Genomic DNA, 18,202 nt, shown 5'->3' on the forward strand with positions numbered 1-18,202 from the left:
TGTAAAAATGAGGATAATAATAGTACCTATCTCCCAAGATTGCTGTGAGGATTGAATGAGATAACATTTGTAAAGTACTGAGCACAGGATCTGGTATACAATAGGCTCTGCATAAATGTTAGCTATTATTGTTATCCTGCTCTCACCAGCTCTAACCCTCCTCTTATACCAGTCTGGGACATTGATCTCCACCAATGAGGAAAGAGTCCCATACCAACAGGCTTTGGGTCTCGAGTTACATTTATTTTGTTAAGCATTTCCTAATTACATTTTAATCTGGTTCCACATTCAGGAGTGTTGCGGGCCTCCGTGTCATGCTGCCCCCAAGCTGTGTCTGACATCTCTGCACTATACCATACTGCCTTTCCTGAAAGGCAATCGTGTCTAAGAGGAAGAGTACAATTCGGGAGACATCTTAAAGATTCCATTCAACTGAATTCACCAACCTTTTTTTAATTAGTTAATTTGTTTGTTTTTAGTTTTCAACATTCACTGCATAAGTTTTCTCCCCTTCCCTCCCCACTCCCTTCCCAAGACAGCCTGCAATGTGATATAGGCTCTACATATACATTCCTGTTAACCATGTTTTCACTTTAGTCATGTTGTATAGAAGAATTAAAACGAATGGGAGAAACCATGAGAAAGAAAGAAAAAACCAAAACAAAACAAAACAGAAAAAGAAAATAGTCTGCTTCACTCTGCATTCAGAATCCAGAGTTCCTTCTCTGGATGTGGATGGCATTTTCCATCATGAGTCCTTTGGAATTGTTTTAGGTCCTTGCATTGCTGACACTGTAGCTGTTACTGTGTATAATGTTCTCCTTCACCAACCGTTTCTTAAGCACCTAATATGTTTGTAGCATTGGGCTGATCTAAGACAACTCCAAAAGACTCATGATGAAAAATACTATCCACATTCAGAAAAAGAATTGTAGAGTCTGAATGCAGATGGAAGTATACTATTTGCTCTGTCCTTTTTTTGTTTCTTCTTTCTCTCTCTTCCTCTCATTGGTTCTAATTCTTCTTTATACATAATTAATGGAAAATATGTTTAATATGAATGTACATGGAGCCTATATCAGATTACATGCCATCTTGGCAAACAGCGGGGGAAGGCAGGGGGAGAAAGTTTAGAATTCAAAATCTTATGGAAGTGAATGTTGAAAACTAAAAAATAATTAATTAATTAAAAATAATAAATGCTTGCTGACTGTAATGAAAATGAATAAAAAATATTTCGTGTCTTCATTGTTATTCAGTTGTTTCAGTTGTGTCTAACTCTTTGTAACCCCATTTGAGTTTTCTTGGCAAAGGTACTAGAGCGTTTTGCCATTTCCTTCTCCAGCTCATTTTACAGATGAGGAAGCTGAGGTAAACAGGATTAAATGACTTGCTCAGAGTCACACAGCTAGTGAGTGTCTAAGGACAGATTTGAACTCAGAAAGATGAGTCCATCCCCAATTGATAAATGGTCAAAGGATATGAAGAGGCAGTTTTCAGAGGAAGAAATTAAACGTATCTATAGGCATATGAAAAAATGCTCTAAATCACTATTGATTAGATAAATGCAAATCAAAACAACTCTTAAGTACCACACCTCTCCTGTCAGATTGGCTAACATGACAAAACAGGAAAATGACAAATGCTGGAGAAGATGTGGGCAAATAGGAACACTGTTACATTGTTGGTGGAGTTGTGAACTGATCCAGCCATTCTGGAGAGCAATTTGGAACTATGCCCAAAGGGCTATAAAAATGTGCATACCCTTTGATCCAACAATACCACTTCTAGGGCTGTATCACAAAGAGATCATACAAGAGGGAAAAGGACCCATATGTACAAAAATATTTATGGCAGCTCTTTTTGTGGTGACAAAGAATTGGAAATCAAAGGGGTGGCCCTCAATTGGGGAATGACTAAACAAGTTGTGATATATGAATGTAATGGAATACTACTGTGCTATAAGAAATGAGTAACAGATGGACTTCATAATAACCTGGAAAGATTTATATGAACTGATGCTGAGTGAGGGGAGCAGAACCGGGAGATCATCATACACGAATACAGACACATGGTATTTGTAAGGACTAACTTTTATAGATTTGGTTCTTTTCAGCAATAAAAGGTTCTAAGACAGCTCTCATGATGGAAAAAGCTATCCACATCCAGAGAAAGAATTATGGAGTCTGATTGTGGATTGAGGCAAGCTATTTGCTCTCTCTTTTTCCCTTCTTTTTTGGTTTTGTTTCTTCTTTCTCATGGTTCATTCCATTGGTTATAATTCTTCTTTACAATTTGACTATTGTGTAAATAAGGTTAATGTGAAGATATATGTAGAACCTATATTGGATTACATGCTGTCTTGGGTGAGAAGGGGGGAGGCAAGGGAGGGGGAGAAAATTTGGAACTCAAAAACTTGTGGAACTGAGTGTTATAAACTAAAAAAGTTTTTTTTAATTAAAAAAAAAAAGATGAGTCCACTTCACCACCTAGCTGCCTATGAATCCTTAGCTGCCGCCAAAGTTTAGCTCATGTGCCACCTTCTACTGGAAGCCTTTCCAAATCTCTCTAGCTGTTAGTGTTCTTTTTCTCCTCCAATTATCTTGTACATATTTGCCTTCTTACAGCTGTAGCCCCACCATCCACTTGAGGGCTGAGATGGCTTTCAATTTTTGCTGTTTCCCCAGCATCTATCACTATACTATATGTCTATTTATTGAATTGAAATAACAGAATGTAGGAAAAAGCACCCTAGTGAGGGAGTCAGGAGATATGGATTACAGTTCCTGCTCTGACTCCTATTGCATAATTTGGTTTAAATTTTGTGACCCTTCTGGGCCTCAGTTTCTCTTTGGTTCCTTCCCACTTTAACATCCTATGATTCTCTAAATGTTGGTTCTCTTTGGTCTTCTAGGTAGCTAGTTTAGTAAGACACTGTTCTCTGGTCATAAATTCCTTGGCTGTCTGTCCTCCTATTATTCCTGTTCACCTACTATTCCCAACCCAGGATCACCTCCACCATCCGTCTTCTCCACATCAACTCCTTAGCTGCTGAGCACTGCAGGAGGAGGGCACAAAATCCTGCTCACATTCATGGGATCTGACTTCAGCTGGTCTCTCACTACTAATCAGTATGGCTTTATCAAGACCTCAACATCAGGGCAGCTAGGTGGCACAATGGATACAACACTGGCCCTGGAGTGAGGAGGGCCTGAGTACAAATCCAGCCTCAGACACTTACTAGCTGTGTGTAATGTTAACCAAGGTGGGACTTTTTTTTTTTTTTTTTTACTGTTTTGTCTTTTAGAATGCTAAAGTAATCAAGTGCCTTTGATTAAGTCTTGCTAGGTGCTAAGCCCCAGGCCCATTTTGCTTGGGGCTCTTACTCGATGGAAGTGTTGTATGATTTGACCAGACAAGACTCTAGGTAGCTGCTGGAGCCCCCCAGCTTTGAAGAAAACCCAATGTTGGTTTTTCTCTCTCTGGTAACTGTTGGTGTATTGCTTGGACAGACAGCTAGGAGCCTGTCTGCTGATTCGTGCTTATTTGCTCTGTTTATGTTGTCCCTGTTTGTAATTTCTGTTTGTATTTGCTCTAAAGTTCAGGGTGCTGGCTTTTCCTCCTGAACTAAGTGAATGATATATATATATATATGTGTGTGTGTGTATGTATATATATATAGAGAGATACAGATATAGATATATAGATATAGATATATTGTATATATACATACATATATGTATATGTATATGTGTGTATGTATATATATATATATGTATATATATATATATATGTTTGATTAAAATGAAACTGTTAACCCCTTAAAGTTGCTTTCCTTAGAAAAGCAGATCAAAGAATCTGTGCTGGCAGCTCTTGTTGCTGATCTTGTTGGCAGCTGCTGGCCGCATTGCTGTTACACTGTGAGGCCTTGGGCAAGTCACTTAACCCTAATTGCTCCCAAAATTCTTTTAAAACGACGTTATAATTCCAGACTAAGGTGGTTCCTTTTTTGGCAGCCTTATTAGACTAAAGTTATCAGGGGAAAGCTGTAGATATGGTATATAGACCAGGATTTCAGGAACACGTTTGGCAAAAATTCTCATTATGTCCCTTTGGGCCAGGTAGTAAGGAATGAGCTAAATAATACTATGGTATGGTGAATATGAAATTGTTGGAATGAGCACACCCAAAAAGTAATGATTTAACTAACTGGAGAGATGTCTCTAGGGGACTGTCTCTAGGGTTTTTCCCTGGGCCGTGTTCTGCTTAATGTTTTTATCAAAATGAAGGCAGAGTTGGCATGCTCATCAAATTTTGTGATGACACAAAACTGGCGTAGATATTTCACACACTAAACAAGAACTGAGATCCAAAACAATTTTGACAGTCTGGAATAATGCTAAGAAGATGAAATGTAAAGAGATAAACGCAAAATCCTACTTTTGTTTAAAAAAACTGAGAGTATAAGACGAATAAGACCTAGTTTGAAAACATGAGGTTAGAGGTCGGAAATTTCATTATGAGTCAACTTTGTAACACGGTAGCCAAATAGTCAGTCCCTTTGTAGGGGACATCGATTGAAGTATAGCATCCAGAACAAGGGAGAGGGTGATGGTCCTTTTGTCTTCTTTCTGGAGCACAGCACACCTGGAGTATTGTCTTTAGTTTGGGGCACTACATTGTAGGACACTGACAAATTTTAGCACTTCTGGAGAAAGGGCCAGGGATAACCTAGAAAAGAGAGAGTTTAAAGGAGACATGATCATATTTTTCAAATCATCAAAAAGCTGTTCCAAGTAAGATCAGGCTTGTTCTACTTGGCCTCAGAACTCAGAACTATGAGCTATGGGTGCAAGTTATAATGGGACAGATTTCAGATAAATATAATGAACACATTCCTCACAGTTGGAGCTGTCCAAAAGGTGAATGAATTGACTTAGGTGGTAGTGAGTTCCTGAACATTGGAGATTTTTAAGTAGAAGCTAGATGACCATTTGCCAAGGACATTGTAGAAAAGATTCCTGCTCATAGATGAGTTGCATTATTTAACTTCAAAGGTTTCTTCCATCCAATTCTGAGGTTGTCTCTCAACAGATGACTTTTATTTCAATTTTACTAAGAAGATTGAGGCTATCATAAGCTCTCTCATCTCCCAAACTCCACATTTCAAAACCTTTCTTTCTGTGTCCTCCCCTAATCTCTCCTTCTTTGCTCCACTCTCGGAGGAAGATACTTTCTCCTTGTTAAAGGGCTAACCAAGCTAACATTGCTCTATGCCCTTGCTTTTCCCATCTTGTCAGGAAGAAAAATTGTCCCATTGTGCTTTCTCTCCTATCTTTAATCTCTCCCCGTATCTATTCCGATTTCTGAGCTACTGTTAGTCGTTTCTGAAAGATCATGGACAATGGAAAAGGTCTTGCAAGACTGGAGAGGACAGAAGTCACAATTTTCTTTTTTTATAATTTATTTTTTTCCCCTCTTTTTAAATAGCATTTATTTTTTCCAATTACATGTAAAAACAATTTTTAATATTATGAATTCCAAATTGTTCTCCTCCTTCCCTTCCCTCTCATCTCCCTAGGATGGTAAGCAATTTGATATAGATTTAAAATGTGCAATCATATAAAACCTATTTCCATATTAGTCATGTTGTGAAAGAAAAAACACTTTGCGAAAAAAATTACAGTTTACAAAAGGAAAACACACACACAAAATAAAGAAAGTAAAAAAGTATGCTTTGATCTGCATACAGACTCAATCAGTTCTTTCTCTGGATGCGGATAGTATTTTCCATCATAAGGCTTTTGGAATTTTCTTGGATCATTGTATTGCTGAGGAGAGCCTAAGTCAATCACAGTGGATCATTGCATAATGTTGCTATTACTGAGAAGTCACAATTAAGAAAGAAAAAATGGAGAAAGAGTCCAGTCTGCCAACTATTATAGGCCAGTGAATTTGTCTTTATTTTTATCAAAACCGTAAGATATATTATTAAAAGGATAATTAGTGAACATCTAGAAAAGGAAGCAGTGACTACAAAGGGCAATCATGACTTCAATAAGAACAGGTTATGGCAGACTAAGCTCACTTCTTTTTTCTTCTTTAACAGGGTTATTAGCCTGGTAGATCTGGGGAATACATTAGTTATAATTTACCTAGATTTAACAAAGCATTAGATAAAGTGTCATGAAATCCTTGTAGACTAGATGAAGAGATATCAGCTAAATGATAGGCCACTTAGGTATAATCATAACTGCTTGATTGACTGTTCCCAAAGAATAATCATTAATTGATGTAAATTTGGAGATAGAGTGCCTCAGAGATCTGTCATTAGGGCCTCCCCTCTCCCCCACATAAAAAAAAAATCAGTGTCTTAGATAAAGCTGTAGATGGCACACTTATAAAATTTTCAAATGGCATAAATTTGACAAGCATATATAATACATTGGGTGGCAGGCTCTAAAAATACCTTAATATATTCAAGTAAGGGGATAACTACAACATAACATATAATAATATATTGTTATTTGGTTGTTTCAGACTCTTTGTAACCTCATTTGGAGTTTTCTTGGCAAAGATACTGGAATGGTTTGCCATTTCTTTCTTCAGCTCATTTTACTGATGAGGAAACAGAGGCAAAAAAGGTCATACAGACTTGCCCAGGATCACACAGCTAATATTTGAGGTTGAATTTGAACTCAGGAAGATGAGTGAGTCTTCCTGGTCCTGGCCCAGCACTCTATCACATAATAATATATAAGGGACCAAATATAAAATTAAATTTAATAGGAATTCATGTAAAGTAGGCTTGGATCAAAGAAACAAAATGCCCTGAACCTTCACAAATAGGAATGGGAGATATGTAACTAGCATAATTCTTAGAGAAAGGATCTGAGGGTTTCAGTGCACTACAAGCTCAATATAAATGGCCAGTACTTCCCTGAACATGGCAGTTCATTTACTGTCTCAGCATCTCTGCGCAGGTTGTCCCTGACGCCTGGAATAAGCTCCTTCTACTTCTCCAGCATTGTTCAGTTCAATTCATTTAATTATTGTTGTGCTTTTTGTATTTGTCCTTCGTTTTCGAAGAGGACCATGACATCAGGGAGATGATGACATGGCTCACAGTTGACTTTGATTTGAGTGAGGGAGGGCTGTGCAAGGTCACAAGCCTCACTTTCTCCTCCAGAATCATCTGGATCCAGTGACCAGATATTCATCAGGATGCCTGGAGATGGCCCAGGATGCAATGGGAGACCCTGGCCCTTTCAGGCTAAGGCCTTTCCATGTTCTCACTTAGAGTGAGGTAATGCCCCAAGGGATGGCCCCTTTAATTAGAAAAAAAGAAAAAAAAAATCAAGCTGGCAGGGGAAGACCCTGAGGGTTGCTTTTCCAAAGAGAAACAGTTACCATTGACATTCACTCAAAGCCTGGAGGGCCCAAAATACAGCCATTAAGTGGAGCTTGGGCAGGGACCTATTGTGGTCCAATCTATGAGCTTCAGTCACTTAACCAAATTCATTCAATAAACACTGATTAAGCACCTACTATGTTTCAGGCTCTGTGCTAAGTGCTAGGGAGACAAAAAGAGGCAAAAAACTGCCTAGGCCCTCAAGATGCTTAGAATCCTTGGCTTCCTTCAAAGCTCAGCTCAGGTGCCAACTCTTAAAAGAAAGGCTTTCTTCATTCCTTGCCTCCCATCATAGACCTCTTTCCCTTCTCAGATTTCCTTGTATTTGCTTACCTATGTATGCTACATTCCTTCAGTAGAATGTAAGTTCAGGGGCTACTTTGATTTTTGTGTCTATATCCCCAGCACCTAGCATAGTGCCTTGCTCATAGTAGGTGTTTAAATTGTTGAATGACTGAATAAATGAGGCTAAATCTTCAATCCAGTCATTGGTAAAAACTTAAAAAAAGAATAGAGCCCTCTGGGTCATTCCGCTAGACTCCTCCCTTTGGAGGCAAAGTCACACAAGAGAGAAAAGAACCCTATATTTTCGATCAGGGGACATGGGTTCAGATCTCAGTTCTGCTCCTTACTACCTGTGTTACCCTGGATAAGGGAATTATATCTCCATAGGCCAGGGGTTCTTAATTTGTTTCATTAACTCATTTGGCAATATGTTGAAACCTATGGAGCCCTCTTCATGGTAATATTTTTAAATGTGTAAAATAAATATAGAGAATTTAAAAGGAAGCCAATTATACTGAAATACTGAAATATTGAAATATAAAAATGTTAAATAAATTTAAAAAACAAAGCCTGCCAATCACAGGGTAAGAAACCTTGCTTTAGGCTTATCATATGGCCAGAATATATTGGATTTTTGCTTCTTTACCTCATCTCCAGGGCTCTATCAATCACAGGTCTAGCCTTTTGGGGAGAGGGGGAAGGGCAGACATGATATCACCTACGTAGGAAGTACCAAGTAAGGAAACACCCACTGATAGAGATCAGAGCCTTTTAGAGTTGTTTTGGGCAACTCTGAGTTAAGGTTAAGTGACTTGAGAGGTCGAGCTGTCCAGGGTCACACAGCTAGTATGTGTTAGAGGCTACACTTGAACCCAGGCTGTTTTGACTACAACGCTGGCTCTTTAACATTTCTGTCTTAATTGCACAATTAAAGGGTCCTGGCTGGGAAAGACTCCTCCCTATAGATGCCATGAATATAAATTACTAGCTGAGACTTGAACAGAACTCTTTAGGGCTTCATGCCCACAGCTGGGCGGGCTCTATACAAAAACAGTCTGCCTAGTAACTCAGGTGATTCTGCTTAACTTTAGTTTAACTGGAAACACTCTTTGCATAGCCTAGAAGCAGCAGAGTAGAGAAAATAGTTAACGTGTCCCAGCATGATTAGCTTGTCTTCCCAAGGAGTCTTGGGCCTCCTACAACATTAGGTAAATGTAGGCTGAGAAAAAGAGCAGAGATTTAAAAAAAAAAAAAGCCAGCATCAGCCAAGTCTGTGTGCTTTTCTCCATCTGGCAAGTTGGCTCTAGCTTGGCAAAATATGATATTTTGTGGAATCTCTAGGTCCTTCTGTGGCATTAATGCAAATGAGAGAAAAGGTGGGCCTGGCTGGCACCCTACTGCCATTAAAAGGATCCTGTCTCCCTTTAGGTAGAGATTTTGCATGATAAAAGTCTGCATCCCCTGGGCCTTGTGCTTCTCCCCATGTTATTTTCCTGATCCAACTGAAAATGACCTTCCCCTTGCTTTGGAAAGATGATTTAGTCTCTGGACTAGCCTTCTGGATTTTGGTCTTTGGGGAATTCTTTTGACTTGGTTCTGATGCAACACTGGTTACCCTTTTGGATCTCACCCTTTCCCACCCAAGCAGAGTATCTTCCTCCAGGCTTTTTAACTGCTCTCAATCACAAGTTGGTCCTATTCCTGAGGCTAGGGAGCTAACAAAATCTTCCAGGTTATAGCATCACTCTACTGCTCCAGGCTTATATCATACTCTTTCTTTCAACATGCTACATACTCCGAATGATTTAGGACATTTTCCATTTCCTTCACATGCTCCATTCTTCTTCACTTCAGGGCATTTGTTCACATTGTTCCACATGCCACACCTTCTCCCCTACTCTTTAAAGCTCAAACCAAATTCTATCTCCTCCAGGAAGTCTTCCCTGATACCCCTAGTGGCAATGACCTTTCCCCCATTATCTAATATATAGTACTTTGTTTGCACCTCTTTCATGTATTTATTGAATATTATAGTTATTGATACATATGTGTGATACTTCCCTGAAAGGTTTTAACTTCTATTTGAGTCTCTTTTCTAACTTTGTATTTTCCTAATGTGAGGTGTATGGGCTGTTCAGGGAGGACTAGCACCTCTGGTGTGTGGGCTTGCTGAGCCCTTTTCAGGGCTGCTCATCCATGTTCGGTGTCCACTCGTCACCCAACTCTCACCTGTGGCTCCAAGAAGCTATAGCATGTACCATGACCACACCCTAAAAATCTCAGCAGACAGGCTAAACCAGGCTGAGGGTAACCCATAGGCCTCAAACCCATTGGTGAGTTGGGGGGATATCTATCCCAAGCACATGAAGACTTCCTCATATGGAATGAGTGGATGACAACTTGGCTGAAGCAGGCACTGTGGAGTGCTTGGAGCTTGGTCAGACGTACTACATCCTGGTCCATTGCCTGTCACCTTGGCTTTTGTCACGCTACTGGACTCCAATGACTCTGGAAGGGTGAGGCTGATGACTTTGTGCACCTCTGCCTCACTTAAATCCAACTCATGAGCAAGTCAAAACATCAACCCATGACGTCATTGGTCTTCTTCAAAAACGAAAGATAAACAACATTTTCTTAATGTGATACTCTGCATATATATAGTAGATGCCTTGAAAAAATGCTTGTTAAATTGAATTAAATCTCTGTTGTTACATTCTAAAGATGCCTAATTAGAGATGCTCTTGCTCTTAATTTTGCCCTAGACAATATGTTTTCAAATTTACCTGATCAAATCATCAAGAATTTCCTTTATGATAGGAGGAAGTATCTCTTTCCCCCCCCTTCTTTGCAGGGGTGGGAGTCTATGGGTGTGGAACATTGTATATAATACCAAACTTTTTCAATCTATTGGTTGGTTCCATTGAACAGATTTTTTTCCTCTTTTAAGGAATGGTTTGTGGGAAGGGAGGTAAGGAAGAGAGAGGATACCCACATTAATAAATGTAGGCAATGTAAAAACAAAAGATATCAATAAAATATTTAAAAAAGAAATGACTTTTCAGGCAGGGGCAGGGAGAGAAGAGGACAAATAAAGAAAGGAAGATGCAATTCTCAGGATGAAGCTGCATCATGGCTCAGTGGGAGTTCAAGATGTTTTTTGTTGAATTGGAATTTGGTCACTTAATTACATACTATTTCCTGCCCAAGGCACTAGAAGCAGAGCTGAGTGACGGGGTCTTTGCTCCAGAAAAGATATAGGTGAGGGGAATGCTTTGCAGTAGTTCCCTCACTTAACATTCCTAAGGAATCTTAGAGACTGTCCAACTCCCTCATTTTATAGAAGTGGAAACTAGGACTCCAAAAGGTTGTTAAAGGTCAAATAAATGTGAGTGGGAGAGCCCAAATTTGAACCCAGGACCTCCTTGCCAAGGTTTGGGAGGCTTGTGATCGGTGCAGGGTGAAATCACACATCTTTTGAAATGTTGAAGTAACCTGCCAAAGAACAATACTCATGACAATTTATAGAACATGTTAACATTTTAGACTACTTTACTTATGTGATTTCAGTTGATTCTCACAACAACCTAGGAGATAGGTTATATTATGATCCTCATTTTACAGATGAGAAAAATTTGGCAGAGAGAGGTTAAATAACTTGCCCAGGGTCACATAGTAAGTGCCTGAGGCAGGATTTGAACTCAGGGCTTCCTACCTCAATTCATGACTAGCTACCAAGCCACTTAACTGCACATCAAATATTTCTAGTATCTACTGGAGACAGGGCACCGTGCTGAATACTGAGGAGAATGTAAAATGGTATCAGTTCATGTTCCTGGCTTTAGGAACACAGCCTGGTTCGGAAGATAACACAGAGATTTGTGAATGAATAACTATTGTAACATTATGAAGCTATATACTACGTACTATGAAGCTGTATAGTATGAGGCACACATTTTTTTCCTTTTGCTGGAGAAATTCAGAGCAGGGAAAGAGCACCTCAGGCTGGGGTGGTCTAGGAAGGTTTCTTGGAAAAGCACCTGTCCAAGAACAATGCTTGACTCAGCAGAAACAACCTTAAAATAGCATTTCTTCGACTTTCCCTGCAGTAGATGGAGCTGCAGAGGAGAAGGGCTTGTTACTTAGTACTTGCCAGTTTTTCAGGCAGAAATTTGAACAGAAAGGAAAAGTGACTGGCGGATTAGCCTAGAGGGGTCATTAAATCAATACCAGAAGCTGCATTGAGCACAGGCTTGTTTAGAGATGTGGCTTGGTGGGTGCCTCTAGCCCCCTCGAATACAATACACTCTATGTGAAAGTCAAGACTGGATGGGTGGCAATGATCTTCTTTCCAGCGTAGAGGAAGGAGAAAAAGGCTCATTAGGGGTACAGTAAGAAATAGGAGGCTAGGCTACATAATCCTTTCTTGGATTATGAATTAAATTATGAATTAAAACTCAGGAGAATGCAAGCCCCTTGAGGGCAAAGACTAATTTTGTTTTTGTTTTTTTTGGCTTTCCTTAGGCAAGTCAGCCACTACCTTCTACAGGAAGCCTTTTCTGATACTCCCCAGTGTTCTTCCTCCTCTGTAATTATTCTGTATTTTTCATATTCTGTGCATATTTAGGGTGTCCCAAAAGTCTTTGTGCAGTTTCAATATCTTAAAAATTGCACTAACATGACAGCATTGAGATATTAAAGCTTAAAATTGCACTATGACTTTTGGGAAACCTTGTACAGATATATAGGTACTTCCACTTATGTGGAGAGGCAGAATGGTTTAGTAGCTAGAGCTGGCTTTGAAACCAGGAAGCTGTGGGTGTTCAAGCCCTGCATCTGGCACATACTGGCTAGATGACCCTGAGTAAGTCACTTCAACTCCCAGCACCCTAGGCAGCTGTTTAGGAGTAGAGTTGGCCGAGAAGGTGCAGAACTGCCTTCGTAGAGGAAGGGTCTACGTTCTTGTATAAATACACATTGTCTCCTTAATAGAATAGAAATGTGGCACAGTGGATAGACCACTGGCCCTGGAGTCAGGAGGACCTGAATTCACCTGTGGCCTCAGACACTTATTAGCTGTATGACCTGGGTAAGTCACTTAACCCAGATTACCTCAAAAAAAAATAGAATGTAAACTTGCTTAGAGTAGGGGTTGTTTCATTCTTTGTAATCTCTATTTCTAGTGCCTAGCACATAGTAGGGCCCTAATCAATATTTATTGAATTGATTGTTTCCCTTGTGTGTAGCCCCGTATTAACAGGGGGAGTGTGGGGAGGGGAGAGGAGACTCTGGGAAACCTATGCCATAGTCTTTATCTGTCCTCTGCCAGTTTGCAATCTCACTGGGAAAAAAATACACACACTTGAAAAGTTACATAACAATACCAGGCAGCATTTGCTTAAGAGCCAAAGGAGTGATGAAGACTGTAGCTTCTTGGATCCCAGAAGAACAAAGTGTTATAGTCCCCCACTCAAAGCCTCTCGACGACCTTCAGTCAGGAATATATTTATAGCACTGAAGAAAGACAGGAGAATCCAGACTGTTTTCAAGTCTTTCAGAAATGGAGATTCTATAATCTGCTTTGTCAGATTTATCCCTATGATTTACGGTCCACATTTAAAGGTTCTTCATCTGTTGTTGTTGAGTTGTTTTAGTTGTGTCCGACTCTTGGTGACTCCTTTTGGGGTTTTCTTGGTATAGATACTGAAGCAGTTTTCCATTTCCTTCTCCAGCTCATTTTTCCAGATGAGGAAACTGAGGCAAACAGGGTTAAGTGATTTGCCCAGGGTCACACGACTTAGCGTCTGTAGCAGCAAGCACCCTAGCATACCCAGGATGGCGTACTGGCATAGGTTCTTTAGTCTGCCTAACTAGGAAAGACAGCTTTTTAAGGGGTCAACAATTTTCTTTAATTACATTCACTAGTTCAGGGGAAGGGTCAGCACCCCGAATGTCAGAGAAAATATAAACAGAGAAAATACAAGCAGAGAAATTAGCATAAAGACCAACAAACAGGGCTCTTAACTGCCTGAGCCAAAGCAATACTGCCATACACTTTACATACACCACTGGACTGAGAGAGCCTTTACATCTGGGCAGTAGGGCAGCTCTGAACATACTCAGAGTCTGGACCAGGGAATCTAAACATCCTTCTCATAAGCAAAACCCCAAAGCAAAATGCCAACTCAGAGTATATATACACTTCTCAGAGCCAGAAGGCATCACAGCCCTTGTGACTCAGTGACTAATTAGAAATTAGCAAAAGGTGAGAAAGCCTTCCTACAAGCAAGCCTCCCCTAAGCAAGCTTCTCTTCATGGGTTCCATGTGAGGCCTATTAATAGGTGGGAACGATCTTATACCCCATTAACCTTGTAGTGTCTGAGGCCAGATTTGAACCCATGTCTTCCAGACTCCAGGCTCTCTCCACTATGACGCCAAGCTTCCTGGAGTCAGGAAGACATGGAATCAAATTCTGCTTCAACCACTAACTGTGGGATGCTGGGAAAGTGACTTAACCTTTGTGGGCTTTAGTTTCCTTACCTCTCTATGCCACGTTGCCTTCATCCTTCTCCTTCTCCCAATAACATCAATGACACTGGCTTCCTGGCTCTTCCACAAACAAGACACTCTGTCTCTCTACTCTGGGCATTTTCTCTGTCTGTCCCTCATGCCTGGAATGTTTTCCTTTCTCATCTCTGCCTATTATCTTCTCTGGCTTCCTTTAGGTCCCAAATATTTCAGATAGGTTTTCCCAACCTCTCTTAACTCTAATACCTTTCCTCTCTTAATTATTTCCTATGGGGGCAGCTAGGTGGTGCAGTGGATAGAGCTTGGAGTCAGGAAGATCTTAGTTCAAATCCAGCCTTAGATAACTTACTTGCTGTGTGACCCTGGGCAAGTCATTTAATCCTTTTAGCCTCGGTTTCCTCATCAGGAAAATAAGTTGGAGAAGGAAATGGCAAACCACTCCTGTATCTTTGCCAAGAAAATCCTAAAAGAGGTGACAAAGAGTCAGTCAGGACTGAAATGACTAAACAACAAAAAAATTTATACTGTATACAGCTTGTCTGTACATATTTGCTTGCTTGTTGTCTCCATTAGGCTGTCCTCTTTAATGACAGGGACTGTTTTTTGCCTATTTTCTTACCCCAGGGCTTATGCCTGGCACATAGTAGATGCTTAATAAATGCTTATTGCATGATTGATTGACTCTATCCCTAGATCCCTGGGAATTTGATGGGTGAGCTTTCAAAGCCTTATCTTGCCAACAACCATCCTTCTTTCGGCCCCCATTAGAGTGTAAGCTTCTTGAGGATGAGGACTGTCTTGCTTGCTTGTACTTTTATCCCCAGTGCTGAGAACAGGGCCTGGCACATAGAAAACACTTAATAAATGCTATCTCTTTCTACAAAGCAGAGATATCACCTTACGAACAAAGATTCATGGAGTCAAAGCCATGGTTTTTTTCAGAAGCCGTGTATGGACTATAAGGAAAGGCTAAGCACCACAGAATTGATGCTATCAAATTGTGGTGCTAGAGAAGACTTTTGAGAATCTCTTGGATAGCAAAGAGGTCAAATCAGTCATTACTTATAGAAATTAACTCATATTAGAAACTGGAAGGTCAAATACTAAAGCTGAAGCTTAAATACCTTTGGCCACATGATGAGATGGTACTCATCAGAAAAGACCCCTATATTGGGAAATATTGAAGAAAAAGGGAACAGAAGAGGATGAGATGTATTGATAATGTCATAGAAACACCTAACATGAGCTTGGACAAACTTCAAGATATAGTTCAGGACAAAAGGGCCTGGTGTGCTATAGTCCATGGGAAGAGTTGGATATGACTGAACAACTGAATAACAACGACATCTCACTCTGTCTCTGTCTCTATCTCTCTGTCTGTCTCTGTCTTTGTCTATCTCTGTCTGTTTCTCTCTCAAATAGGGGGGTTGGACTTGACCTCTAAAGTACTTGCTAGCTCTAAATCTATGATCATAAGACAATAATACGTGCACTTCTTACTTTACAAGGTTATTTTGAGGAAAGCATTTTTGTAATTAGTGAGTTAGTGCTAGGCACAGTGCTAATTGTTAGGAATAGCATCATGAGCTGAAAAAAAGACAGTCCTTTCCCTTAAAGAGCTTATCCTTTTATGGAAGAACACAACACTTTGGGGAAACTAGAAAGCAGAAGGATTTCTAGGCGTAATAAAGAAAGTCCATAATAAAGCCTGGAGAGTAATAGGCATGTCTTTTGTCTAAGGGCTAGCCTTAATAAATTCCAGGATGGCCGCCATGAAGGCTATGGACAGCATTGTGACCTTCAACACTGGAAGGTGGGCCTTTGCTGAAAAAAAAAATTAGATGTTTGAAGTATTGAAATTATGAGTGTCATTTTCCTTTGTTTAAAAAGCAAATATTTTATCACCAACATTTATGTTCAGAGCTCGCTCCAGTATTGCCCAGGCCCTGAGCTTTTTGGGGGGGAGTGGAGATTTCAGAGAAGACCCTAAGTCTTTCCTCTCCCAAATCCAAAACTTCTGGAAAACAAAACAAACAAAACCACCTTTCTTTCTATGTATTGTGCTTAGCGCTGTGCCTGGCACATAATAGGCACTTAATAAATACTTATTGACTGACTGGACCTACAAGTTTATTGCTGAAGTTCCCCTACTTGGACTTCATTTCTTTAGCTTGAGGATGTAGTGATAAAATGGAAAGAGGCCTAAGCTTGGCAGTAGAATACCTGAGTCAGAGCCTCAGTGTGGCTACTTACTAGCTGTGTATCCTTGGCCACATCAATATACTTCTTGGAGGCTTCATTTCTCCTCATCTTTAAACAAAAGGGTTTGGCTAGATGGTTTCTTCGGTTGCCTTCAGGTCAATGGCAATTGGAGGCCAATTCAACCGAACTCTGGGCTCTGAGGTTGTTCATCCTTTGTTTCAAAGAGGACCAATGACATCATGGGGTGATGTCTTGACTTGCACCTGAACTGGATTTAAGCAAGGCAGAGTTGCCCAAAGTCATCTGCCTCACTCTCTCGCCCAGACTCATCAAAGTTCAGCGGTAAGACGAAAGTCAAGGCAACTGGCAACAGACCAGGATGCAGAGGGTGACCTTAGCAGACAAAAAAATGAAATTAAGGAAAAGGGAAGGCTCCATTTGTTTGCCTAAGCTCCCTTTGCCTTGATTAGAAGTAAACAAAATGAAGGGGGGAGGGAGCAGTGTAGGATGGATACAGAGGGTAAGGCGTTGGGTTGTAGGAGGGCTCCCCTCTCCCCTACCTAACTTTTCTTGGATGAACAGGGATGCAGTGGATGACCTTGGTGTCTTCATTGTCTGACCAAGCTCTGAGCATTCCATAGCACCTGCTTCAGCCACCTTCATGGCCCTTAGAACCCACATGCTTGGGGTAGACATTGCCTGCCCCGCCAACTCACCAACAGGTCTGAGACCCTTTAGTCTGAACCTAGTTTTTAGTCTGTCCACTGAGATGGTTTTGCTGAGGTGTGGCCACTGTACATGCTGATTTCTTGGAGCCACAGGTGAAAGTTGGGTGACAGGTGGACAACAAAGGTGGATGAGCAGCCCTTACACCACAGGTTCTAGTCCTCCCTGAACACCCCATCCACCTCTGAGAATACAAAGAGGAAAAAGGAAATAACCCTTATGCTCAAGGAACTTGTGTGTTACTGAGAGTTACAAGTACAGGAATGAATCAATATGGAGTAAACTGAGGAGGGGGAGGATCCAGGGGTATGCTGGAGCCAATTCTAACCCATTGAGGAAAGCATCTTGAAAATATGCAAATGCTACAAATCAAGGCTTGCCTTATTTTTTCTTAATTGTCTAGACTTAAAGTGATGGAGAAAATGTTAATAAGGCAGATTAAATTTAAAAGTACATCGTGTGTACATTTCTTTTGGAAAGCCAGTCGTTAAATGTTAAACATTTACCAGTGTACTCCTGGTAACCACTGGAGAGGTGGAAAGATTTCATAGAAGAAGTGGCCTCTGAGCTCCCCTGGGTAGGCAGGCAGGTAGGTGGCATAAAGGGTCAGACTTGGAACCAGGAAGACCTGAGTTCAACTTCGACCTCAGATTCTTACTAGCTGTGTGACCCTGCACAAATCCCTTTAATGTCTCTCACCCTTAGTTTCCTCATCTCTAAAATGGGATCAGTTGTAAGGATTAAATATCTGTAAAGCATTGTTTTTACAAACCTTAAATCGCTATGTGAAAGTTATTATTATTGTTGGACGATTCTGGAATGATTTGCTAGTTCCTTCTCCTGCTCATTTTACAGATGGGGAAACTGAGGCAAACTGAGGCTAAGCGATTTGCTCAGGGGCCATATTTTATCTCAGGTCTTCCTGACTCCAGGCGCTGAGCTCTATCCACAGCATCCCCTAGCTGTTCGTAGGCTCTCCTATCGAGGCATATAAAGACGGGATTCCCCCCACCTTACCCACCCCCGCTCAAGCAGAGAGGGGCAGGGAGCTC

Source organism: Trichosurus vulpecula, chromosome 1 (assembly GCF_011100635.1).
Source record: "Trichosurus vulpecula isolate mTriVul1 chromosome 1, mTriVul1.pri, whole genome shotgun sequence".
Lineage (NCBI taxonomy): Eukaryota > Metazoa > Chordata > Mammalia > Diprotodontia > Phalangeridae > Trichosurus > Trichosurus vulpecula.